Source organism: Aotus nancymaae, unplaced genomic scaffold (assembly GCF_030222135.1).
Source record: "Aotus nancymaae isolate 86718 unplaced genomic scaffold, 86718_ANA_hifiasm-v0.15.2.pri h1tg000049l, whole genome shotgun sequence".
Taxonomy (NCBI): Eukaryota; Metazoa; Chordata; class Mammalia; order Primates; family Aotidae; genus Aotus; species Aotus nancymaae.
The window spans coordinates 33058605-33086575 of NW_026988463.1; the positions used below are offsets into that span (position 1 = coordinate 33058605).

General features: G+C 42.7%; 1 protein-coding gene and 2 pseudogenes across 2 annotated transcripts in view; 1 reads left to right on the top strand and 2 right to left on the bottom strand.

Annotated features, from left to right (window-relative positions):
* LOC105718502 (chromatin remodeling regulator CECR2) overlaps nt 1–27971 on the bottom strand; it is a 202566-nt gene that overhangs the window by 99880 nt on the left and 74715 nt on the right. The gene's annotated exons all lie outside the window — the stretch shown is intronic.
* Nucleotides 22999–23850, top strand: LOC105718503 (large ribosomal subunit protein eL8-like; annotated as a pseudogene).
* Nucleotides 23875–23918, bottom strand: LOC135269137 (U7 small nuclear RNA; annotated as a pseudogene).

Below are 27971 nucleotides of genomic sequence, written 5' to 3' on the forward strand. Positions count from 1 at the left end.
CTGTTCATAATGAAAGCTACCACACTTGCCTCAGGAGGAGTTTCAGGAGAAAGTGTCTAGCAAATGATGTGAAATTCTACATAAGTCCTAACCCCAACAGGAAGTACAGATGGGGTGGGGAATATAGGGTGTTTGTTGCATCTATTTTTCTGCCTGAGGCATACGCCAGCTTGAAATACTTGAAAGAAAATGGGACTTGAAAAATACTGTGTCACAAACAGAATATTTAAAAGAAGATAAGGGAAATAACTTTCTTTAAAAAAAAAAATCACCATTGGCTGGGCATGGTGACTCATGCCTATAATCCCAGCACTTTGGGAGGCCTAGGCGAGCGGATTAGGAGGTCAAGAGATCGAGACCATCCTGGCCAACATGGTGAAACCCCGTCTCTACTAAAAATACAAAAATTAGTTGGGCGTGGTGGTACATGCCTGTAGTCCCAGCTACTCAGGAGGCTGAGACAGGAGAATCACTTCAACCCAGGAGGTGGGGGTTACAGTGAGCCGAGATCCACCACTGCATTCCACCAAAAAAAAACACCAAAAACAAAAACACCATTGTTTTTAGGAGACTGGTGGGAATTGAACCTGGTATCAGTAAGTTGTCTACCAGCAGTTGCTTTGGATAAAAAGAATAAACTCTGAACCAACAGAGAAAGAGAAGAGGAGCTTTCCTCATACTGGACTGACTGGGACAGAATGTCCCACTTCTGCAGTAAGAGCTGCGAGCAGGAATCCATGGTGGTCATGGGCAATTTCCTGATGCTGTTAATTAAGGAAGCAACCACAGGATTTGACAGGTCTACAAAGAGGCACATGGCCCCCCAAAACAGGTCTCCAGGATGTAACGAAAGGCTAGCCCAGACTAAGACAAACTTGGCTAGTTTTTGTGGGGATGAAACACTACTGCTAACCCCAGAAGAGACCTAGAAAGAATGAAGTTCTAGGCAAGAGAATACAGATTTGATATAAACATAAGGGATTTCCTCCCCCTCCGCCCCAAAAATGAAGTTTCACTTTGTGGCAGAGAAACCTGTGATGTGAGAATATAGAATGCAGCTGGGTAGACAGGGTCTATTAATGTGATTCAACTATCAGGACATAAAGATACTGGGGATGACAGGCACTGGCTAGAGACAGAGACTCTCCAAAGAATCTAAGGCTTGTCAACCTAAAGGTCTGAAGCAAAATGAGACAGGAAGAGAAAACTGACAGGGCAGGAGACTGAAGCCCCAGAATCCAGACACCTAGGTCACTGGGGTATACCTGAATCACATGTGAACAACCTTCAATCCCTCTGAAGAATCCAGATGGAGGCTGGGCGTGGTGGCTCATGCTTGTAATCCCTGCACTTTGGGAGGCCAAGGTGGGTGGATCGTCTGAGGTCAAGAGTTCATGACCAGCCTGGCCAACATGACAAAACCCCATCTCTACTAAAAATACAAAAATTAGCCAGGCGTGGTGGTGTGTGCCTGTAATCCTAGCTACTCGGAAGGCTGAGGCAGGAGAATTGCTTGAACCCGGGAGGCAGAGGTTGCAGTGAGCTGAGATCGTGCCATTGCCCCCCCAGTCTGGGTGACAGAGCAAGACTCTGTCTCAGAAGACTTAAAAAAAAACCAAACGGAGCAAAGAATAAACCTCAGAGGAGAGTTCCAAGTTGCAAGTGTACCCAGTGAGGTGTCACAGGTGAAGGGCTGTCAAAGACACCAAACTGCCTTCTGGGCTGGAAGAGGAGGTTATAAAAATAAAGAAGGCCAGGCATGGTTACACAAACATGCAGTCCCAACTACTTGGAAAGCTGGAGAAAGGAAGAGGAAGAAAAGAAACAGATCAGTGGAGCAGAATACCCTGAGAAACACTTGCACGGCACACACTAAGCTGCTACTGGAATAAACCCAGCTTACAAAGTTACACAGCTTAGGGAGTTAAAGGGTAAGAGGCCTCTGCAGAATGTGCTTCAAGAAAGTTGCTTTAGGTTGCATATTCAGAAAACCCATGTGAAATGCCAGTTTTCCTGTGTTGAAGATTTTTGAAGAGTGAAGGATGCACAACAGACTTCCAACAAAGAAGTTCAGGAGTTTGCAAAGTGGCCATAAAGGAGCAACTATAATTTTGGCATGTGGCTTTCACTGTTCTCGTTCTCTATTTCTCTGCATTTTTGGTAGTAGGAAATTGCATCTTTGGGTCAGGTGCTGTGGCTCACACCTGGAATCCCAACACTTTGAAAAGCAGAGGGCACGGGGTCAGGGGGTAGTGGGGGGAATCCCTTGAACTCAGGAGTCTGAGACCAGCCTGGGCAATGTGGCGAAACTCTGTCTCTACAAAAAATTAGGCAGGCATGGTGGCGCTCAACTGTAGTCCCAGCTACTCGGGTAGCTGAGATGGGAGGAACGCTTGAATCCCAGAAGTTGAAGAGGCAGTGAGCTGTGGTTGTGCCACTATGCTCTAGCCTGGGACCCTAGGAAAAAAAGGAAAGGAAAGAAAAAAAAGCAAAGGAAGAAAAGGGGAGGGAAGAGGGGAGGGAAGAGGGGAGGGGGAGAGGAGAGATGGGGGAGGAGAGAGAGGAAGGGAGAGGGGAGGGGAAGGGAGAAGTGAGGGAGGGGAAGAAAAAGGAGGGGGAGGGGAGGGGAGGGGAGAAAAGGAGAGGAGATGAGAAACTGCATCTTTGCTCTAGATTGATCCTTAGGCCCTTGAGTATACCACCCTACAGGTTCTTACTAGAACTGGAATATCCAACAGACAACTAAAATTAATCCTTTGGAATCGAGGCTTCCTTGGTCGGTCCCTGAAATACTTCTGTGTAACTCAATAACCAGGAGGGATAAAAGTGCTTAGGGTAAGAAGGGATGATTCGCTTTTACTTTTTCCAAGTTTCAGTTGCTTTCTTGTCAAACTGATGTAGACAGTCATTCATAATGACTCATTGTCACAAAGCTATAGGTCACTATTATTCAAATGTGCCAACTTCACCATTTTTAAAGCTTGTGAGATTTTTTTGCTCCTTTTAAAGGTACTTTTAAACTAAGTATCTAGACTTAAGTACTTAGACACACAGTAATACGAACGGTAAACTCAAAAACTTGCTCCTTCATAAAAAAAAGGTAAGTAAACGACTATATTTTTAAATCAGCACTTTCAAAGAATATTTGGTAATAATAGCCCTATAGCTTTAATTCTTCCTTGCATGATCAGTATGTACTTAAGTGTTTTCTATTAGGTTTTACTACTCATACTGTTTAAAAAAATAACACTTCTTACTTTGAAATAATTATAGATTTACTATATAAAAACTGTATGGGAAAATGCCACGTGATCTTCATCCAAATTTCCCCATGGTGACATCTTACATAACTACAGTATAATATTAAAAATAGCCAGGCGCGGTGGCTCACGCCTGTAATCCCAGCACTTTGAGAGGCCGAGGCAGGTGGATCACAAGGTCAAGAGATCGAGACCATCCTGGTCAACATGGTGAAACCCCGTCTCTACTAAAAATACAAAAAATTAGCTTCCATGGTGGCGCGTGCCTGTAATCCCAGCTACTCAGGAGGCTGAGGCAGAAGAATTGCCTGAACCCAGAAGGTGGAGGTTGTGGTGAGCCGAGATCGTGCCATTGCACTCCAACCTGGGTAACAAGAGCAAAACTCCGTCTCAAAAAAAAAAAAAAAAAAAAAAAAAAAAATTAAATATAAAGAATTGACATTGGTACCCTCTTACCCAGTGTATTAAGATTTCAGCAGCTTTACAGGCACTTGTGTGTGTGTTGTGTGGTTCCATCATATCTATTGAGTTTATCACATGTACTGAGTTATGCAGCCACCACCATAATGAAGGTTAAGAACAGTCCCATCACCACAGGGCTCCCTTGTGTTAGTTACTTCTTTATAGCAATGCCCACTCTCCTCTCGCCTTATCTCTACTCCCTGGCAACCAGTTATCTGTTCTCTGTCTCTATAATGTTACTATTTCAGTGACATTATATGTAAATGGAATAATATCATATATAAGCTTTTAAGATGAGCTTTCTTTGACTTAGCATAATTTCCTTGAAATCTCTCCAAGTTACTGCACAAATCAATACTTCACCCCTTTTTATTGCTGAGTATCAGTCTATGGGATGGCTGTACCACGGTTTTGTTAACCATTCACTGGCTGAAGGACATTGGGATTTTTACAGCTTGAAAGCCACAGCAAATAAAACCGCTTTGTATAGTCACGGACAGGATTTTCCTGTGGCATAAAGGTCCCAAAAGTGCAACTCCTGAGTCATACAGTAAATGGAGGTTTATACTTAACAAGTGATTACTGAGCACTTTACGTGCAAGGCAGCCATCTAGGTCCTGCGTATTCTGTTCAGCCATCTAGTGAACAAAATGGAGAAAACTCCCTGCCCTTGGGGAGCTTACGCCTCAGTGAAGAGATCCTGACAAGAAATGGGCTAGAGCTCACAAAACTTTACAAAATGATAGAATTTTATCAATGAAAGGGATTATGAATGAATTGCCAAAATATCACACACAAGAAATAGAACTGAGCTAGATTCCAAGACCCTGTTAGTTCAGAAAGGATTAGACAAAGACAGCAAGATAAAACTAGTAAATAGAAATTCCAATTAAATAACCTGACCAGATAGGGGGCAAATGGGATTAACAAGGATTAGAAACGCAATGTGTACTGCATGAAACATTCCCTTTATTCTAAATGTGTTAAGACACTTTTGCTCATTTTTCTTTTGTATCTGTAAGAGTGCTGCGTATTTGTTTCCATATAGTGACAACAGCATGAGGCCCCAGATGTAGCACAAATGTATCTACAACAGAGTGGTATTTTGTTACCTGTTTATTCTAAGATATGAATTTACTGTAGTCTACCTCCATATTGTGATGCTATAATAAATGAAGGCATTTTTACCCAAGGCCAAGACAGAACAAGCTGGTTGTCTTTATATAAAAACAGTGCTTGGGGAAGGCTGTTACTCTTTTCTTAAAAAAGGGATGTTTCTGAAAATTTCCTGAGGAAAACAGCAATTTCTCAATTACACTTTTTGATGCACAATACCATATTTTCTGAAACCATAAAAAAATTATAGTTTCAATTGTGGAATAAACAGTTACTACTGTAGCCAACTTGAAGGGCTCCTTGCAGATGAAAATCTAAATCTAAATGACAAAATATTAGGGCACTGAGAAATAGATCACTTTGAGAAAAACAAAATTGATTCCAACAAATTTAATGTTTTATATTGCCTTTTTACCTCTTAGAAGAATGGCTGTGAGCAATCTGCAAAATAAGAGGAACCAAGATGGCCAGAAAATATGGCATATTATAAAATAATAATACAATGTGATTTAAAAGTATGATATTGGGATTATATAAAATGGAAGAGAACGGAAAATCCAAAAGCAAACTCAGCTATACGTAACATACTATAGTTTTTTTGTCAATGGTACACCAGTAGACTACTCAGTGTGTTGCAATAATAATTGGCTAAACATTTAGGGGTGAGGTTTTGATTCTACCATGCATCACAGGGATTAAATAGTTAAAATACAACCATGAAAACTAGAAGAAAGTGTGGGTATCACAACCCATATGATTCTGGATCTGCTAATTCCTCCTCAGTTGAGCCTTGATATGAGATCACAGCCTCAGCTAATACTTTCACTGCAGCTGAGCCACAGAAAGTGTGACGTCATAAATGTGTGCTGTTTTGGGCTGGGTGCTGTGGCTCACACCTGTAATCCCACATGTAGGGAGCTGGAGGCACGTGGATCACCTGAGGTCAGAAGTTCGAGATCAGCCTAACATGGTGAAACCCCATCTCTACTAAAAATACAAAAATTAGGCAGGTGTGGTGGTGTGCACCTATAGTCCTGGAAGGCAGGAGGACCTCTTGAACCAGGAGGTGGAGGCTGCAGTGAACTGAGATTACACCACTGCACTCCGGTATGGGCAACAGAGTGAGACTCTGTCTCCAAAAAAAAAAATGTGCTGTTTTAAACTGACAAGCTGCATACACCATACACGGTTACATATCAATGTATACCTAATACAGGCCATACGTGAGAAAGACATTATAATGATGGACCATGAGCTATAAAGTGGGTCAGGAGAGTAGGGAAGAGAAAAGATGAAGGATAGATGTGTGTAGATCCTGGGAAGATGAAGATTGCTAGAGACAAATTTCTAGAAGTGAGCTGGAAATGGTCAGAGTGCTTAAAATTAAAACTCTGTAGAATTTGTAGTTTGTAAATAACAAGGCCTAGGCTTTTTCTCTTTGTGTCACATTCATAAGATACTAATATGTATTTGTACAGCCTCATGAAGGGCAGCAGACCTGTTTTCTCCCTGACTCAAGCCTGCCTAGCTGCAGGTTTTTGAGACAGGGTCTCACTCTGTCAGCCAGGCTAGGGTGCCGTGGGGCAATCACGGCACTCTAGGCTGCTCACTGCAGCCTCAAAATCCTGGGCTCAAGTGATCCTCCCACCTCAGCCTCCTGAGTAGCTGGGACTATAGGCACAGCCCAGGACACCTGGTTAATATTAACTAATTTGTATTGAGCTCTTATGCGCCAGACACTGTGCTAAGCTCTTTACATGCATGAGTTCCGCTGGTCCCTTCTACAAATAAGGTAAAAGGAGACAGAGGTGCACTTCTGATGCACAGTGCTGGTTAAGTGGCAAAGCTGGCGCTTGGACAGGCTGACACCTGACTCCTAAGTGAGCCTTCTTAACACAAAGCCTTTATGACCCCGGATGGAGACGCGCAGACACAGCTCTCACATGATCTTCACTCACAGATCAAAATATAAAATTCCTATCAAGGAAAAGTTTCTAAAACCAAAATATAATTCTTGTGCCAGTCATGCTGGTATCATGAATGGGAAGGAGATTTTGGGTTGCTGTATCCTTCTTGTATACAGTAACCAATTATTCTAGATGAATATTAGATCATCATGTACTGGCCAAATTTTAGGGAAACTGACGCCCTCATAAATGGTATATACCCTAAGGTAAGCTGGCAGTATTTATTAAAGTTTCAAATGCACATATTACTCTAACTACATTCATACGTATTTTTATAGCCTGCATGAAAAGACCTAAATATACAGCCATAGGTAAAATTATGGTATATTCACACAACGTTCCTCAATGCAGTCATAAGGTGTGAGGGGAAAGATTCCTCCATTTCAATAAATATCCAATAAACATTGCGTGTCTACTGTGTTTCACAGTCTTGTCATGGCGGTAAATGAGAAAGACTCCTGCTCCCACAGGGCATACTGCTAGTGAGTAACACGGACATTAGAAAACTATGTTTTTAAAAAGTTTATGGCCGGGCGTGGTGGCTCACGCCTGTAATCCAAGCACTCTGGAGGCCAAGGCGGGTGGATCACCTGAGGTCGGGAGTTCAAGACCAGCCTGACCAACATAGTGAAACCCCTTCTTAAAAAAAAAAAAAAAAATTATTTGTTGGCCAGGCGCAGTGGCTCACGCCTGTAATCTCAGCACTTTGGGAGTCTGAGGCGGTTGTATCACAAGGTCAGGAGATCGAGATCATCCTGGCCAACATGGTGAATGAAACCCTGTCTCTACTAAAATACCAAAAGAAAAAAAAAAAGTTTATAAGGTGTGATGAGTGACTTCTTCCTTTTATATCTCCCTTCCTCCCTCCCTAGGGATCTCATCCTTCTTCGGGGCTTGAAGAACCAGCTATACTCTGAAGGCTCCGAAAATTGTCTTCCCAGCTTAGAACTCCAGACTCTCTATATCCAGCTTCCTATTCAATGACCACTGCTTAATAAAAATATAAAGCTTACTGTTTCCAAAACCCGAATACAGGTATCACTCACTCTGCAGGTATTCCTCCCTTAGTCTTCCCCATCTGGGTCAATGTTTCTTGTACCTCCATTCTTTCAGCGGCACAGCTCAAATGCTTTTGTATCACCTTAACTCATCTCCCCCACGCCACATCCAGTCCAGCAAATCCACCTCCAGGAGATCGATTCTCACCACCTTTACCTCCACCACTACATTTTCCCCCCATTCTCCCTCTTAGACCTGATGATCTATTCCCTTCACATATACCAGAGTAATCCATTTAAAAGACTGCCACTACTCAGAATAAAATTCAGCCCAGAGTGGTAGCTCATGCCTGTAATACCAGCCCTTTGGGAGGCTGAGGTGGACAAATCACTTGAGGCCAGGAGCTCAAGACCAGCCTGGCCATCAGAGTGAAACGCCATCTCTACTAAAAATTACCAAAGTCAGCCAGGCATGGTGGCATGCGCCTGTAATCCCAGCTACTCTGGAGGCTGAGGCAGGAGAATCGCTTGAACCTGAGAGGTGGAGGTTGCAGTGAACCGAGATCACGACACTGTACTCCAGCCTGGGCAAAAGATCCAGATCCTGTCTCAAAAATTAATAAATAAAATTCAAACTTCTATCATATCTTGGAAGGTCCCACAACTTGGGGTACTAATTCCTACTATTTCCCTTGACTTACATCAGGCCTGCTGAATTCCCTGTCAGTCCACTAACGGGCCTCAGGTCCTTCACATGGCTAAAACTGCCATTATCTTTTTGCTCTTTTTCTTTGAACTAGAAGATAGGTATGGAATGCCATATGGTGTTCATATACACCCAGGATGGGAACTCTGGCTCACTGCTGTATCCCTAATGGATTTTAATGCAAATAACCTGCGTAATTTGAGTGTAACTGGCCAAAGATGCTCTGCTGCAATGATATTTGATTTGAGACCTTCAGGATGTGAAGCAGTCAGCCGTACACTGCAAAGAACTTTCCAGACAAAGGAAACCACTGTGGAAAACCACCCTGGGCTCTCTGGTGGTCGGAGGAGTGGAAGAGTCCTGTGAGGCTGGAGTGGAACAAGCCCTATGGAACTGAGAAAAGAAAAGAAATCTTATCCGAGGAACGTGAGTGCTTCTAAATTTTCAGGCCTAGAGAGACACTAAAATGAGACTCCAGTCTCTTCCTAGTTCCCCCTTGAGCTACGCATTCATCTCTTGAAACTACTTGCCATGGCCACAAGAAGGTATTAATGTAAATTAACCTAATAATGCCGCCTTCGCCACACAGTGTACAGCCAATCACTAATGTTACTTTTGTAAATCAAAGAGAATTCCTGACAAACCACTTTGTATAAGCCCACTCCCTGTCTCCCTTTTTGCCTTTAAAACTCTACCTGTAAAGGCTGCCAACTGCAGTATAGATTCAGGGCAACCTGAGGCTATGCTCCCAGGCTGCAATCCTCAAGCCCAAATGAACTCTCTACTTAAATTAATTTTGCCTCAGCTTCTCCCTTTCAGGTAGATGAAGCTGGCAGGGGCAATAGGTGGATGAGTAAACCACAGCATCAAATCCATCCTCTTCGACACAGACTGGGAAGGCTTATAAGCAGAAGAGGTCAGGTTCTGGCATGTTTATTACTGTAGCTCCTGGTAGTGCATGGACTAGAAGGGCAAAGAAAAGCAGAGAGCCCAGTGAGAAGAGAAGTGCAATAATCCAGATGAGAGATGAGGATGGTCTACACTAGAGTGGGGTCCAGGGATGAGATTCAAGGTCTGTGCTGACAGCAAAACCAACAGGTGCTAAAGTGCAAGGTCAAAGAAAAGCAGGAAGCAAGGAAGATGAAGCTTTCTGTGTGGGCAAAAACTCAGCTGAAGGATGCCAAATAATGGATAAAATTGGATTAGAGGTTGGGGAAACCAGAATGATGAGTGATTTACTAACTGTATTATTAAACAGAGGGAAATACATCCACACAGATAACATTTGCACATACACAGATTATTTGTGGAAAGATAGGTTAATTGGATAGGTTTGTATCCTCTTTCTTTCAGTATTTTAAATGCAGTGGCTCAGCCCTGTAAATCCTAGCCCTTCGGAGGCTGAGGTGGGCAGATCATGAGGTCAGGAGTTTGAGAACAGTCTGGCCAACATGGTGAAACCTCGTCTTTACTAAAAATACAAAAATTAGCCAGGCATGGTGGTGCGTGCCTGTAGTCCCAGCTACTAGAGAGGCTGAGGCAGGAGAATCGCTTGAACGCGGGAGGCAGAGGGTGCAGCGACCTGAGATAACACCACTGCACTCCAGCCCAGGCGATGCTCTCAAAAAAAAAAAAAGTCAAGGTATCACTTTTTCCCATTAAAACCTAATTTTAAATGACAAAAAACTGCTTTTCCTCCCAAGAATCTAAGCAGTTTCCATACAGATTTAAAATGTAAAACTATTCAAATTCCCTGTCAGTAAAAGAGAGAAAATTCAGAAGGTTAAGAGAGCGAGTTCAACCACTCCTGCGTGCTATTTACTGTTCTCCCTCCTTACATTTTAGGCAGAATAATATGTTTATTTCAAACTCCTGTGTTTGTGGGTACCATCAGTTTACTCATCTTCGTTTAGCTGGCCTGGTGCAGTGCTGCCTGTACAAGATCCTTGTCCTCAAGGAACCACATCTGATAGGAATGTGGCTGCATGCGTAAAAGGAAGCATCACTCAGTGCCCTGTAAGCATAGACTGGAGGGGCTCACATTTCAGGGGGAGAAATGCATCGACCACTGCAAGTTCCCGACACTGAAGTATGGAACAGGTCAAAAATGTCAGGAAATAAGAATTGGTTGCCAATTCGATGTGTGGAGCTAAGAAAAATGGGAGAACTCCTAAGACTCTGTCTTAGTGGTGTCAATTAGCAAGACAGTGGAGACAGGTCCAACAGCTGGTGTGTGGGTCAGGACTTTCCCTAAGTGTCCCAGAAACAAACAGTTGAGGGCATCCAGTAAGTACAGAGCACAGGAGGCAGAGTTTGTATTCAAGCCAGGATCCTCTGCTACAGGTTTCAGAGGTTTTAGCCACTCTGGGCCGAAAAGAGAACATTATCATTTAATCCCAGCATTTTGGGATCACATAATCCCAACATTTAGGGAGGCTGAGCAGGCAGATCCCTTGAGGTCAGGAGTTCCAGACCAGCCTGGCCAACAAGATGAAACCCCATCTCTACGAAAAATACAAAAATTAGCCGGGCGTGGTAGTGCACACCTGTGGTCCCAGCTACTTGGGAGGCTGAAGCAGCAGCATCACTTGAACCTGGGAGGCAGAGGTTGCAGTGAGCTAAGACTGTGCCACTGTACCTCAGCCTGGGCAACAGCACAAGACTCTATCTCAAAAATAACAACAACAACAAAAAGGTAGATAAAAGAAGAGGAATCTGAAAAGGAGAAAGAAGAACAGAAGGACCGACAGTATTAGGAGGGCAGCATCTGGGAATCCAGGATGAAGGGAAGGCTCAGCTATTACATTTAAGTGCTAGAGTTCAAGATGAAAGGTGACCAATTTGGCAATAAGGAGTCAACAGAGAAGATAGTAGACTGAAGCTATAACAGCAAGGGATGGGGCCAGAGGATCAAGAGTAGATCGATTTAGGTGCCGAAGTATAAATACACTGCTGACAATGTGGACTGTCTCTTATGGAAAACCTACCGTGTGGAAAGCAGTGACTTGGGGCCTTATGTACACAATTTCATTAATCCTCAACAATATTTTGAGATAGATGCAAAAATGGGAATTCATCAGGAAAAACCAAAGGTCACATAACTAACAAATGGAGGCAACTACAGCTATTTCACGTCAGTTTCCTTCCATGCATCATATAGAATTATACTAATTACATTTACAAAAACCCAACTTAATGATAAAAAGAATTATAACACAACAAAGTTGAAACTAGACTGGCTATTTAGATTAACTAATCTGCCCTGACTGTTCCCACTAGCCCGCCTGTTTAATTTGCTAAAAGCCGTCGTATCCAACCTGTTTTTAGTCACGGACATGCAGTACACACATCTCCCATCCTGGTCATTTAATTACATATGGTAAAAGCACAGTGATTATTATTTGACATGAAAAGAAAATTTAACTAAAATATAGACGTTACTTGCAGTCTATTCATCTCCTAGTATCTATTTGTATTTTCCCCAGAAACCTAGTTAAGAATAGTGTAAATCCATTCCTTAAATTAAAAAATTATGTTACCCAATATTATCTCAAAGTATTAAGATGGAAATTGCTCTAACAGGCCTGTACCTGTTCTCTATTTGCACTGTCCAACCCAGCAGCCGCAAGCCACAAGGCCATTTAAAAAAAAACACTTGAAATGTGGCTACCGTGGGTAGAGAACGAATCTTTATCTTTAAAGTAAGGTAAACTTACACAGCAGCTAGTGGCTAATATATTGGGACAGCACAGCTCTGAACAATGGTTCTCAACCCTGGCTGCACACTAAAACTGCCCCGGTAACTTTTTCAATTCTAATGAGTAAACTAAAGCACCCTCGCCCCTTTTATAAGTCTCTGGGGATGGGACCCAGGCATAATAGGTGATTTTATTTTATTAATTACTGTTATTTTTGAATAAATGAATGAACGAATGACAGGGTCTTGCTCTGTCACCCAGGCTGGAGTGCAGTGGTACAATCATAGCTAATCATAGCTCCCAGGCTCGATCAGTCCTTCTGCCTCAGCCTCTTGAACAGCTGGAGCTACAGGCCTGCGCCACAACACCCGACTTCGGATTTTTAAGTGTAGATAAAATAAAACTACTACTGCTCCAGAACAGTGCTTTTCAGTGTGCACAGAAACCACCTGTGGAGTTTTTTTAAATGTCTATTTTGATTCATCTAGGTCTGGATTGAGGCATCTCTAACAAGCTGCTAGGTGATGCTGGCACGACTGATGCAAGGACTGTGCAGTTCGCCCTCCACATCTACAGGACTCAACCAACCACGGACAGAAAACGCTCAGGAATAAAACAATACAAATGATACAGATAAAAAACCAACACAGTGTAACAACTATGCATACAGCATTTACACTGTGCAATGTAGAGATGGTTTACAATATACAGCAGTGGCCAGGTGTGGGGCCCCAGCACTTTGGGAGGCTGAGGCAGGTGGATCCCTTGAGGTCAGGAGTTCAAGACCATCTGGTCAACATGGCAAAACTCTGTCTCTCTACTAAAAATACAAAAATTAGCCAAGTATGGTGGTGCCTGCCTGTAGTCCCAGCTACTCAGGAGGCTGAGGCAGGAGAACTGCCTGAACCTGGAAGGTGGAGGTTACAGTGAGCCGAGATTACACCACTGTACTCCACTCCAGCCTGGGCGAGAGCGCGACTCTGCCTCAAATAATAATAATAAAGCATACAGCAGGATGTGCATAGGTTATATGTAAATACTATACTATTTTATACAAGGGAATTTTGGTATTCACAGTGGTCCTGAAATCAACCCCCCATGGATACCAAGAGATGACTGTACTTTAAACAGCAAGGGTCTTCAACCAATTAAATTGTACAGCACCCAATTCATTAGTTCATTTATTATTTTTTAGAGGCAGGGTCTCACTCTGTCACCTAGACTGGTCTCCTGGCCTCAAGCAATCCTCTGACCTCAGGCTTCCAAAGTGCCGAGGTTACAGGCAAGGAGCCACCACACACCTGGCTACATCAAATTCTTTTCAAGGAAATGAAAACCTGCAGGTCTTACGTCATAAAGTACAATGCTTCCCTTACATATGACAATTAGACTTATAACTTCATATTAGGTATATGAATAGTCTAACAAATCCAAACTGTTAATATGTATTATGGTATTCAAAAGCATTTAAGGACATAAAAGTAGCAAAATAAAGAGAAACACAAAATTTTAGCTGTTTCAGAAGTCAAAGATCCAATCAGTTCCTCAAAGAGAAACCAGCATACATTCTTTTTCATAGTAAGGATACTTGGCAGTTTTTTGTATGGAATATTCTTTTTAGTGTAGCTTTCGATTATTGTCTGTATTACCTTTCTAGAAAAGTACTGCTACTATTCTGATGTAATTAATAAACTCGAGGGTGTGCCTACTGAAAGCTTTCACTAACCCTTTGATTCTGTGTAGAAGAAAAATATCTACTTCTGGTTAAGCCTTAGCTTGCCCTGAGTAGTTCCTTCAGGATTAGTTCTAGGCAGGGTAAGGCATGGTGTGAACAGGGAGCGGTTCCTTCACGATTAGTTCTAGGCAGGGTTCGGCCTGGTGTGAACAGGGAGCAGTTTCTTCAGGATTAGTTCTAGGCAGGGTTCGGCCTGGTGTGAACAGGGAGTATTTACTTCAGGATTAGTTCTAGGCAGGGTTCGGTTTGGTGTGAACAGGGAGTAGTTAATCTTCAGGATTAGTTCTAGGCAGGGTTCGGTTTGGTGTGAACAGGGAGTAGTTAATCTTCAGGATTAGTTCTAGGCAGGGTTCGGTTTGGTGTGAACAGGGAGTAGTTAATCTTCAGGATTAGTTCTACGCAGGGTTCGGTTTGGTGTAAACAGGGAGTAGTTCCTTTAGGATTCATTCTAGGCAGGGTTCGGTTTGGTGTGAACAAGGAGTAGTTCCTTCAGGATTAGTTCTAGGCAGGGTTCGGCTTGGTGTGAACAGGGAGTAGTTCCTTCAGGATTAGTTCTAGGCAGGGTTTGGTTTGGTGTGAACAGGGAGTAGTTAATCTTCAGGATTAGTTCTAGGCAGGGTTTGGCCTGGTGTGAAAAGGGAGTAGATCCGTCAGGATTAGTTCTAGGCAGGGTTCAGCCTGGTGTGAACAGGGAGTAGTTCTTTCAGGATTAGTTCTAGACAGAGTTCGGCCTGGTGTGAAGAGGGAGCAGTTCCTTCAGGATTAGTTCTAGGCAGGGTTCGGCTTGGTGTGAACAGGATGCTATTGCTGTTTCTCATTTTGTATGACTTCCCCCATGAGAAAGCTTGATGGTGGTAGTTTAAGTCTTTTTTGTTTCTGTTTTTGAGGTGGAGTCTTACTTTGTTGCCCAGGCTAGAGTACAATGGCATGATCTCACTGCAACTTCCTCCCAAGTTCAAGCGATTCTCATGCCTCAGTCTCCCAAGTAGCTGGAACTACAGGTGTGCACCACCACGCCAGCTCATTTTTTGTATTTTTACTAGAGACGGGGTTTTGCCATGTTGGCCAGGCTGGTCTCGAACTCCTGACCTCAACTGATCCGCCCGCCGCAGTCTCCCAAAGTGCTGGGATTACAAGTGTGAGCCACTCCACCTCGCCAAGGCTATTTTTAAGTACTCCTTACCAGCCTGACAACCTAAAAGAGTTGCTTATTCACGTGTCACCTGGTGCTTCAGCTGCCAGCTGAGGAATTAACATGATCTGTATTGGCCAGCAGACGCTTCACTGTCTGCAATCAACTAGGGAAGTAGACTGTGAAAAAAACCCACCAAGGCTGGAAAGAGAGAGTGACAAGAAGACTGAACCATCCTCAGCTCCATGGGGGATCACAGACCGACTAACCAGTACCAGATGCACAGCCAGTCCTGCCAGCGAAGTGTGTATGTGTGCCTGCACATGCAAACACTGGGGAGAAAGGGTGAAGTCCATAGAGCTCATGTTTTGGTGGACCAAAAAAGAAGGTGAACTATGCAAACAACTGTGCCTTCAGTCATCACCTTCTGCTTGCTGACAGCATGGCTACATTACTTTTGTTCTCTTCTGTCCCACATTTCACAATCTTTTCCTAGTCTGAATCTTCGTGTCTCTATCATCTTTTATGCCTATCTTCCCGTACTCAGCTTGTCAGGCCAATCTTAGACGTGACACCCCTCCATGGCTCCTGGAGTCTGGCAGACAACCTAAAAAGACAAAGCAGGCTAAACCAGGAAGGTTAGGAGTGGGGAGTCACCCAGAAGTGCTCTAAAGACCTCAAAGGTGCAGAGTAGCGAGCTGAAAGTGCGGGGTGCGGCGCAGAGAAAGGCCCATCCTTGCTGCCGCTTCTGAGAACTTTAGCTGCTAAGCTGGAGTCAAAGGAGCTGCCGAAAAGTCTCTTTAAACAGGAACCTTTTCTCCTCTCTTCTTCTGGGTCAGAATTAGAGATGAGTAAACTCCTGGGACTGAATGTGATCTTGTCTCCTCCCTCCTGGTGTCTTTCCACCATCTGCCCTTGGCTCCCAGGGAGTCTTTAAGATTCCTACTGCTTAAAGGGATTCTGCCCATTTTTCTTTTCTGAATCTTCTCAGATTAATTTCACAGATAATAAAACTATGTAAAATATGATGACAATTACTAACAAGTTACAGCCAAATAGGATTTTAACAAGGAAATCGCCCAGAGCAACAGAACTGACTGTTAAAATGAAACACGGGAAACTTGCCTAAAAGCACATCAGCTCTAACTGGATGCCCAACCTGCTACCTGCCTTGCTCTCCTGGGCATTACGAATTTAAAGATTTGTAGAATGGCTAGTGAGAGGTTTTTTTTTTTTTTAGCTAGAGGGCAGGAAGAGACACTCAGAAGCAAACAGTACAAAGGAACACACCAGGACATACCCCTGGCAGACTGGACAGGAAGTAAACAGAGCCTGATGAAAGAACAGAAAAAGGTCCCACTTTTCCAATAGAAGAAAGGGTTTCTTTTGCCAAGATAAAGTTTAAAAGATAAAACCCTTGAGCAAAATGCCATTAACACCTACGACCCATTCACTAAGCAAAAATGTAAATGACTCTATGGAAGCCTGTGAATTACTATTGTCATCTAGTAATTTTAAAAACCTTGTTTATGGCCAGATGTGGTGGCTCACAGCTGTAATCTCAGCACTTTGGGAGGCTGAGGTGGGTGGATCATGAGGTCAGGAGTTCAAGACCAGCCTGGCCAAGATGGTGAAAACCCGTCTCTACCAAAAATACAAAAATTAGCCGGGCGTGGTGGTGGGCACCTGTAATCCCAGCGACGTGGGAGGCTGAAGCAGGGAACTGCTTGAACTTAGGAGGCAAAGGTTGCAGTAAGCTGAGATGGCGCCACTGTACTCCAGCCTGGGTGACAAAGCAATACTCCATCTCAAAACAAAAACAAAAAAAAACCCTTGTTTATGACTTCCATAAACATTCACTTATGACCGAATGTTTAAATCAACATATGAGTACCTTATGTGAAGAATATCAGGTGAATATCACATAATATGAAAATCTATTACATGAAGTTATTATAATTAAGCTGGGGTAGTGCTGGCCTAAGCATAAAAGCAGATCAATGGAACAGACATGTATGTACTTACATACACACAGTGCATTTCAAATCAATAAAAAAGGATGAAATGATCTGGCATAACTGGTTGTGTGAAAAATGTTAACTTCTTACCTTATACTACACACAAGAACAAAATTCTTAGGGAGTAAAGAAATTACTTAAAACAGGTGACACTAAACTAAGGAAGGTCTTTTAAACCATTCCATCATAAGAAGAATCCTGCCAGGCGCAGTGGCTCACGCCTGTAATACCAGTACTTTGGGAGGCCAAGGAAGGTGGATCATAAAGTTAAGAGTTCAAGATCAGCCTGACCAACATGGTGAAACCCTCTCTCTACTAAAAATACAAAAATTAGCCAGGTGTGGTGGCGAGTGCCTATAATCCCAGCTACTTGGGAGGCTGAGGCAGGAGAACTGCTTGAACCAGGGAGGCGGAGGTTGCAGTGAGCTGAGACCGTGCCATTGTACTCCAGCCTGGGTGACAGAGCAAGACTCTGGGAAAAAAAAAAAAAAAAAGATGAATCCTTTGAAAGGCCTGCTACGACCCACGAATAAAATGTAAAGGAAAATACCAGTAAGTAAAATATTGCAGCACAGGATACATGGTTGTCTCGTTCATAAGGAGTTCTTTAAAATGAATATGGAGGGCCGGGCGCAGTGGCTCACACCTGTAATCCCAGCACTTTGGGAGGCTGAGGCGAATGGATCACGAGGTCAAGAGATCGAGACCATCCTGGTCAACATGGTGAAACCCCGTCTCTAATAAAAATACAAAAAATTAGCTGGGCACGGTGGTGCGTGCCTGTAGTCCCAGCTACTCAGGAGGCTGAGGCAGGAGAATTGCCTGAACCCAGGAGGCGGAGGTTGCGGTGAGCCCAGATCGCGCCATTGCACTCCAGCCTGGGTAATGCGCGAAACTCCGTCTCAAAAAATAATAATAATAATAAAATGAGTATGGAAAAAAATATTCTAATACCCAGTAGAAAAACATGAAGAACAATCGCAAAAGAAATCAGATTAAAAAAAAAACAACATTGCTACTAATCATGAGTCTTAAGGAAAAAAAGTAGTTTCATTTTTGCCTATTAAAGTGGCAAGGCATCAGCTTAAACACTACTGATATTTTGTACCTTTCTAAAACAAAGAGATTACTTTCAGGAAAACAATTACTAAATGAGTACCAGGTTAGATTTTATTAATATGCTAGAAAAAGCACTTAAGAGTTATCAAGAAAGCTGTGTTTTGGCACCAGCATTACAGTGATTAGTTTTGTTACTGTGTCAAGTCACTGCCTCTCTAGTTTATAAATCTGTGTTACAGTCCAAGACTACATAATTTATCAACCTCCTTTTTAAAAAACCCGTAATAAAATATAAAGACATTCATTTTGGCAATGTTTAAGAGAATTTATTTGTCAATGTGAGGTCTGCAGACTGGAATCATCTCACGTGGGGTGCTGTCTAAAAATGAAAATTGTCATGCTTCCTACCGGATCAAAATCTCTCAGATGAGGCCTAGTGAGCTGCAGTTTTTGTTTGTTTTTCTGTGATGGAGTCTGCCTCTGTCACCCAGGCTGGAGTACCATGGCATAATCTCGGCTCACTGCAACCTCCGCCACCCAGGTTCAAGCAATTCTCATGCCTCACCATCCTGAGTAGCTGGAATTACAGGCCTCTGCCACATGCCCAGCTAATTTTTGTATTTTTGGTAGAGATGGGGTTTCACCATTTTGGCAAGGCTGGTCTCGAACTCTTGACCTAAAGTGATCTGCCAGTCTCATCCTCGCAAAGTGCTGGGATTACAGGTGTGAGGCACCGTGCCCAGCTTTTTTTTTAATTTAAGAGACAGGGTTTCACTCTGTCATCCAGGCTTGAGTGCATTGGTATGATCAAAGCTCACTGCAGCCTTGAACTCCTGGGCTCCAGTGATCCTCCTGCCTCAGTCTCCCTAGTAGCTAGGACTACAAGATATGCACCAACTATGCCCAACTAATTTAAAAAATATGTATTTTTGTAGAAATGGGGGTCTTGCTATGTTGCTCAGGCTGCTCCAGAACTCCTGGTCTCATATTATCCTCCCCCACACCTTGGCCTCCCAAAGTTCCGGGATGGTAGGCGTCAGCCACCACATCAGACCTGATCTGTATTTTAACAAGTTTCCCTCAACAGGGATCCTATGAGCTCCAACGTGAATAGTGTTAAGGAGACCGAATTCTGAATTTCACACGGAACTCTTCTAGTATAACGTGCTCCTGTTTTGGGGTTTCTGTCTTTCCCTCCTTGCGTCTTCTTCTGAATTCAAATTGGGTAAAGCTGTTAATAATGTAAATAGCTTCCAAACTTTGTATAATTTCAAAGAGATTTGAGTTTGATTCTAAGTAGAAGATGGTCAATGAAAATGAAGTCGACAGGTCTGCCGTCCCTTCTTGCAGGGAAGTAAGTTGAGAACGTCCAGATCCTGTCCCTGTGAGAGAGAAATCATATGACAGAGTATGGTGTGATATGACTTCCTTATGAAACTTTGTTTGTTTTTTTTTCTTTTTTTTTTTTTGAGTCGGAGTTTCACTCTTGTTACCCAGGCTGGAGTGCAATGGCGCGATCTTGGCTCGCCGCAACCTCCGCCTCCTGGGTTCAGGCAATTCTCCTGCCTCAGCCTCCTGAGTAGCTGGGATTACAGGCGCGCAACACCGTGCTGAGCTAATTTTTTGTATTTTTAGTAGAGATGGGGTTTCACCATGTTGACCAGGATGGTCTTGATCTCTTGACCCCGTGATCCACCCACCTCGGCCTCCCAATGAAACTTTGTTTTATACTTGAACATGTTCCATGGAATTCTCACCACAAAGTGACTTACATGTACATCTTAGTCACATTTCTGTAAAGTTCTGTTTCATAAAGAACTTTAGCCAATTATTTATCATCTTTCTTAATCTTGTTTTCATGTAAAAATCTTCAAACCAGAAATAATCTATTAAGACTAGAAAAACAACCTACTCATAGATCCAGGGCTGAGACATCAAGGTAACTGATCATCCTCTGGCAATATACTCAAAAAAGAACACTCACTCATTCAAAAACCCGGGGGGTGGGGTCCACAGAATAAGACAGAGGGAAACCAATTAACCCCTTGTCAATCTTCCCCGGCTACTTTTTAAAAGAAAGCTTTCATCACGGTAGAATAAATGATGCATTATTCTATACAAATCATGGTGAGTGGTTTAAAATTGTCATACTACAACAAGTATTATTTGCTAAAGTAAAATTAAATTTGAGGGCTCTGTGTTAAGATGATCAGCCAAGTACCCTATCATAGTTGTGCCTTCCATCAAACTCCTCCTGTATCTGCCAGCAGGAAAGATCTACCTAGGGCCATCCCAGATTCCCAACAACCGCCAGTATTTGCTCCCTCAACACACATCATTTTAATGTGTTAACAGGCCAGGCACAGTGGCTGATGGCTGTAATCCCAGCACGCTGTAAGGCCAAGGTGGGCAGATCACCTGAGGTCAGGAGTTTGAGACCAGCCCGGCCAACATGGCGAAATCCTGTCTCAACTAAAAATACAAAAATTAGCCGGGTGTGGTGGTGGATGCCTGTAATCCCAGCTACTCGGGAGGCTGAGGCAGGAGAATCACTTGAACCTGGGAGGCAGAGCACATGTGGTAAGCTGAGATCGCTCCACTGCACTCCAGCCTGGGTAACAGAGAGAGACACTCAGGTCTTAGAAACATAATTAGAAACATAATCAACAGATATAAGGCAGAACTTTCTTGAACATTCGGTTACTCAAAAAAAGTCCCAGAGACCCTTGTCCTTTGTTTTTTTCCCTCCCTTCCCCCTTCCCTCTTCTCCCTTCCCTTATTAAAAAAAAAAAAAAAGAAGTCCCAGAAAACATAGGGTATGTCTATAATGACTGTATCATTATCATGTTGAGAGGGGAGCGGAGGGGTAGGGACGAGAGGGTAGCAGTCAAATTCATTTCTAATAAATCTGTTAAGAGACTTGAAATCAAGGTTTTGTTTTCTTACATCTCTTTGCTATATAATCTTCCCTCTCATTTCTTCAAGTCAGATATCAGATCAATAATCAATAGAGAAGTCCTAGCTTCACTTCAAGAGACAGGGATTAGACAGAGTGGGATATTGTAGCAAGTATAAGGACAGACCTGAATTCAACTCAAATTTTAGTTCCTTAGTTAGTAGTGAAACCTACAGAGAGTCATTTCTGAGGCGCTTTCTGTCTTTTCCATAAAGTTTTTGTGCCATAACAGACAGAGAATGAGTTCCATTTTCCAGTCAACAAGGCAAAAAAGAGGCCAAGTAATTGGGGGTGTAATAAAGGTGAGCCTATTTTACAACATCATGGGAGCTAGGAAGCCCTCTGGCAAATCTTTAAGGTGATGGAACCTGAATGACTGATCACTATTTTAGTTTTTCCTTTAAAAAAAGTGATGTGAATAAATACAGATCCCCCCCCAACACAGTTTTACATACATTCAAAAAGCAATCATAGTATTCATTCTGGGACTGTTTGTATACAAATTTTTTTCCTTTTTTTACTCCCTACTAACTCCCCTTATATACAAACAGTATAATTCTTGTTTTTCTCAATGTAATCATATTCATATATACATACGTGCAGACACATGCAACAACATATGGGCATAGGCCTTTTCTAACAGACTGATATTCCCCATGCCAGCCTACGCATTTTCTCTCTCGTGCAAATCCCTCCAAGTCGAGTGGGATGGTGTGGCTCCATTTCGTTCTATTAAAAGGTGAGCTAATATTCCACGGTGTGCAGGTAACATCCTATTCAGCCACTCTGCCGCTGATGGGCTTTCACTCTGTTTTCCACTTTAGGCCACAGAGAACCATGCTGCAATAGCCTTCTTTGCCCATGTGCACACTAGTTGTTTTGCACCCATCAATTACAATTCCAGGACTGGCATTACTGGAGCAATCGGATTACATATATTTATGTATTTTAGATTTCAATAGGTATTACCAGATTGTTTATCAAAAGACTGCATCAGTCTGATGTTTTTTAAGTAACATCTAAGATTATTCCTTTCCTTTCCAATCATAGATATTACTTAATAATTTTTGCCAGTCAGACCTTTGCGGGTCTTTTTTTGGTCATTAAGATGTATTCTTTTAGGGCCGGGCACGGTGGCTCACGCCTGTAATCCCAGCACTTTGGGAGGCCGAGGCGGGTGGATCACGAGGTCAAGAGATCGAGACCATCCTGGTCAACATGGTGAAACCCCGTCTCTACTAAAAATACAAAAAATTAGCTGGGCATGGTGGCACGTGCCTGTAATCCCAGCTACTCAGGAGACTGAGGCAGGAGAATTCCCTGAACCCAGGAGGCGGAGGTTGCGGTGAGCCGAATCGCGCCATTGCACTCCAGCCTGGGTAACAAGAGCGAAACTCCGTCTCAAAAAAAGAAAAAAAAAAAGATGTATTCTTTTGCGACTTACTGCCTATTCATATCCTTTGCCCATTGTTTCACCGGGCTGTTTGTATTTGATGGTATTAACTCTCTGTCATCTGCTTTGCCAATGCTTTTTTCTTAAATCTGTTGCTTGTCCATGTTATTTTTACACCTTAGAATGTGAGGTTAGTAAGCTATGGTGTACCACCTATTAGTATAAATAAATCTTTACTGAAACACAGTCTTGCCCATCTGTTTTTGTAGTAAATTCAGCAGCTGCAACAGAAATTATCTGGCACTCAAAGTCTAAAATATTTAGTATCTGACCCTTTACAGAAAAAAAACGACAATATTTGCTATACAGAATATTAAAAAAAAAAAAAAGTATTTCTTCTCCCATGGAACTCATGTTCCAAAAGGATTTTTTTTTTTTTTTTTTAATAGGGCTTTCTAGCAAAAACCGTAAAGCCGCTCTCTCTTCCCGCCGCCCAAGATGCCGAAAGGAAAGAAGGCCAAGGGGAAGAAGGTGGCTCTGGCCCCTGCTGTCGTGAAGAAGCAGGAGGCCAAGAAAGTGGTGAATCCACTATTTGAGAAAAGGCCTAAAAATGCTGGCATTGGACAGGACATCCAGCCCAAAAGAGACCTCACCCACTTTGTGAAATGGCCCCGCTATATCAGGTTGCAGCAGCAGAGAGCCATCCTTTATAAGCGGCTGAAAGTGCCCCCTGCAATTAACCATTCACCCAGGCCCTGGACCGCCAAACAGCTACTCAGCTGCTTAAGCTGGCCCACAAGTATAGACCAGAGACAAAACAGGAGAAGAAGCAGAGGCTGTTGGCCTGGACCGAGAAGAAAGCGGCTGGCAAAGGGGACGTCCCCACTAAGAGACCACCTGTCCTTCAAGCAGGAGTTAACACCGTCACCACCTTGGTGGAAAGCAAGAAAGCTCAGCTGGTGGTGACTGCCCACGACACGGATCTCATTGAGCTGGCTGTCTTCTTGCCTGCCCTGTGTCGTAAAATGGGAGTACCTTACTGCATTATCAAGGGGAAGGCAAGACTGGGACGTCTAGTCCACAGAAAGACCTGCACCACTGTCGCCTTCACACACATTAACTCGGAAGACAAAGGTGCTTTGGCTAAGCTGGTGGAAGCTATCCGCACCAATTACAATGACAGATATGATGAGATCCGCCGTCACTGGGGAGGCAATGTCCTGGGTCCCAAGTCTGTAGCTCGCATCGCCAAGCTCGAAAAGGCAAAGGCTAAAGAACTTGCCACAAAACTGGGTTAAATGTACACTGCTGAGTTTTCCGTAAATAAAAATAATTAAAACAATGCAAATTTTCCTTAAAAAAAAAAAAAAAAAAACCGGAAAGCCTGCTAGACAAATTCTGAAAGAGCTGTAACACTCCAAACGGATTTTTATGTGTTTTATTCATTGCTAGAAAAATACCTAGCAAAAAACAAAAAAAAAAAGAAAAGAAAAATACCTAGCAAGTAGTACACATTAATGTTTAGAACTAATGCAAAGTCTTTTTGCTTTTATATATATGTGTATATCTATATTAGATATAGATATATACACACTTGAAAAACCGTGTAGAGATGAGGTCTCACTTTGTTACCCAGGCTGGTCTCCAAGTCCTGGCCTCAACTGATCCTCCCACGTTGGCCTCCCCCAAAGTGCTGGGACTACATGCATGAGCAACCATGTCCAGCCAAACAGTATTAAGAAAAAAAAAAAAAGAAAGAAAAAATTTTCTTAGCCATGTACAATTTCACTGTGAAAAATTAATAAGAAATAATGCACTTGTTTTTCAGCTGAAAATCATCCCAATAATAAGGACATATCTTATGACAGGGTTGTTCAATCTTTTGGCTTTCCTGGGCCACATTGGAAGAAGAATTGTCTTGGGCCTCATGTAAAATATACTAACACTAATGATAGCTGATGAGCTTGCAAAAAAAAAAAAATCTCATAATGTTTTAAGAAAGTTTACAAATTTGTGATGGGCCTCATTAAAAGCCATCCCGGGCTAGGCGCGGTGGCTCACGCCTGTAATCCCAGCACTTTGGGAGGCTGAGGCAGGCGGATCACGGGACCAAAATATCGAGACCATCCTGGCCAGCATGGTGAATGAAACCCTGTCTCTACGAAAAATACAAAAAAATTAGCTGGGTGTAGTGGCACGCGCGCCTGTAGTTCCAGCTACTGGGGAGGCTGAGGCAGGAGAATTGCTTGAACCCGGGGGGCGGAGGTTGCAGTGAGCCAAGGTCGCATCATTATTGCACTCCAGCCTGGCGCCTGGTGACGGAGTGAGACTCTGTCTCAAAAAAAAAAAAAAAAAGGCTGTCCTGGGCTCCATGCAGCCTGCGGGTGGTGGGCTGGACAAGCTTGCCTTATGAGAAAACATTTTGGGCTCATTTTGAGGTTGAGTTGTTTTAAGAGACTCCATATACATGGCACTAAGGACAATTTACTCTCATTATAAACTACTTTTCAGTAGACAAGCCTGATCAAAGTGATTAAATATTTTCAACCTAAGACATGTGACGAGAAGGGAAAACATTTTCCCCACCAAAGTTCTCAATACTTTACAACTTAAGGTTCAGGGCTCAGCTTGTCTACAGTAAACACAAGATAAGCCCTGCTCAGGTTGAAAGGGACTCATGTTAGAAATGTTCTGTTTGTAACGCATGACATCTGGGACATTTTTGTTGTTACTTTGTTTGCAAGCACAGTTTTACAATGCACTGTGATAGTACTGCATGTTTTATTTGGCTTGTTAAAGAAACCCATTTTTAAAACCCAGGCCGGGTGCGGTGGCTCACGCCTGTAATCTCAGCACTTTGGGAGGCCGAGGCGGGTGGATCACGAGGTCAAGAGATCGAGACCATCCTGGTCAACATGGTGAAATCTCGTCTCTACTAAAAATACAAAAAATTAGCTGGGCATGGTAGTGCATGCCTGTAATCCCAGCTACTCAGGAGGCGGAGGTTGCGGTGTGCTGAGATAGCGCCATTGCACTCCAGCCTGGGTAACAAGAGTGAAACTACATCTAAAAAAAAAAAAAAAAAAAAAACCTCATTTTTAAAACCCAAAATATAGTGCACAATCCTTTCAACTTTTCTGTTCATTTGAAAGTTTTCATAATAAAATACTGGGAGGAAATATTCCTAAATCACAGAAAAAAATTTTCATTCACATTTAAGTCTCATATCTATTACTCCACAAAAGAAACATTGTCCTTTTAAATTATTAAATTACAGTGAGTAACATCCATCTTTCAAATTCGTGGTCAACACTGGTTAGCATTCACACTATACAACCTTGAAGTCAAGGAAATTTTTCCTTTCATCTTTGTAGACACTTACGGAAAACCAGCATCACTCCTAGTGAAAAGCAGTGATATTCACCTTGCATTTTAAAGTCTGACAAACTTTAAAAACCTTTTTTAACCCTATACCATTTAGAAATTTCTATGGACAGTGAAGAGTGTGACACCTTGATAAGTCAGTCAAAGCATATCCAAAAAGAAGTCACAAAAAAGCAGGAACTCCTTACAAAATATGTCTACAATAATATACTATTAAAAATCGATTTCAGGTCCACAATGATGGTACGGGTGGGGAGGTACATAATGAAAAAGAAACATCATACGATCAAAAATATATCGAGGAAGTGTATGTGTGTGAGTTCCAATAAGCTGGAATTTAAATAGAAAGGTTGAAGTCACAGCAAGTAGATGAAAGGCGGCCCCTTTAACATTTGCTCCTGTAGTCCAGCAACTCCCAGCAGTTGGCTGGAGACTAAGCTGGCTGATCCTGCGGAGCTTCAACAAAGGGACGAAACAAACTGAGTCCCCAGGGTCCCCCTCCCGACAACGCGTGAAACAACTTGATAAATGATTGCTCTGTCAGGGGATGAGGAGATGGAGACGTCTGGGAGCAGAGGGGGAATGTATCTAATTTAGGAGGCCAAGGGGGAAGGGGAAGACAGGGAAGGCGGAACAGCAGACGCACAAACACTCAAGCAGAGAGCTAGAAACCCCAGACAAGCCAACAGCATCTCCGAGAGCTGCAGGGACTTGGCAGAGTCCAGTTCTCCCCAAGTCACTAGGATTTTAGGAGGAAAGTTTTCACCGTCCACAACCCATCCTCTAGCCTCAAGTCCAAGCTTCAGAAAGTGCTGCTCTCACATTACTTCATTCATTCACCTGGGGATGACATAAAATACAAAATCCTTTTCCCCACCCCCAGCTCCTGCCTAAAGATTGCTGACTCAGGCCTGAAAGCCAAAGGGGCAAGAACGCAAGGCTTAGCTAACTTAAGGAAACATTAATTACCCTGAAACCAAAATAGGAAGTGTTCACATCTGCGGCCCAACACTTACCTTCTCCTTCGCCCCCTCCTCCAGAGTGTAAGCACCCACTATTTATACAACCTCTTCCTGACCAAGGACTGATACTGGTCCCACAGGACTCCTCTGTTTGGGGAAAACTCACTGGTAACAAACTCAGTCAGCACTGCACGGGCATTTCAGAAGTAGGCATGGAGGCAGCTCAACTTGAGAAAAACGGCTGTCAGAATTGGAAGCAGTACAAAAGCAGTTTCCCAAACAGTAGCTGGTTGATTCTTAAGGGATACTTTGGCAACTTAAGTGTCTGATGAAAGACCATTAAGGAATTTTACAAGTCAAAGGTGGGACAAGCAACAGAAATCTTTACTCCATCACCCAGTTTCTTGTTTTGTGAACTAGACACAGCTAATGTTGTTGCTATTCATAGAAGCACTGTGTTGTATTATTGTGCATAGAACTTTATTTAAATGCTGAATTAAGACTGGGCTGAAGTTGGCATAATTTAAGCTAACAGCAAATGGTATATCAAGAAACTAAAGCTCAGAATTTATCTTTGCTTTGCCTAGTACACTTGAAGGATGACTGATAAATCATAGCTATGACCCCAAATCTAATTTATTACAGTCTATTTTAGAACATCTGATGTATTAGTTTAATTTGGCCAGAGAGACACCGTATATAATCTAAGGAACAGGACAACTATGAGAAAAATCACTGTTTCACTGGATTGAGCAGGAAGGTCCTGCTCCTATTGGTTTTTTTGTTTTTTTGTTTGTTTGTTTGTTTTTGAGAATTAAAAGAGCTCTAGTGAGTCTACTGCAGGAGAAATGTTGTGGCCTGTCCAGAATTTTCACTGGAGCAAACAAAAACAGGACTTCCTAATTCCCCAGACATCCTTCTTGTCAGGTTACACAATTCAAGACTTGCTCAGGGTTTCCTACACTTAGAGATGAGAGAAGAGGCACTACACACAGATCTCACTTTGAGTCCAAGTAATTCTAATCAGCAATTCACAAAAGTGTGATCTTGCAATTATACAAGCCAGTCTCCAAATTCTACCTTCCTTTCCATTCTTTCTGCCAAGGTCTGAGTCTTACAAATAAA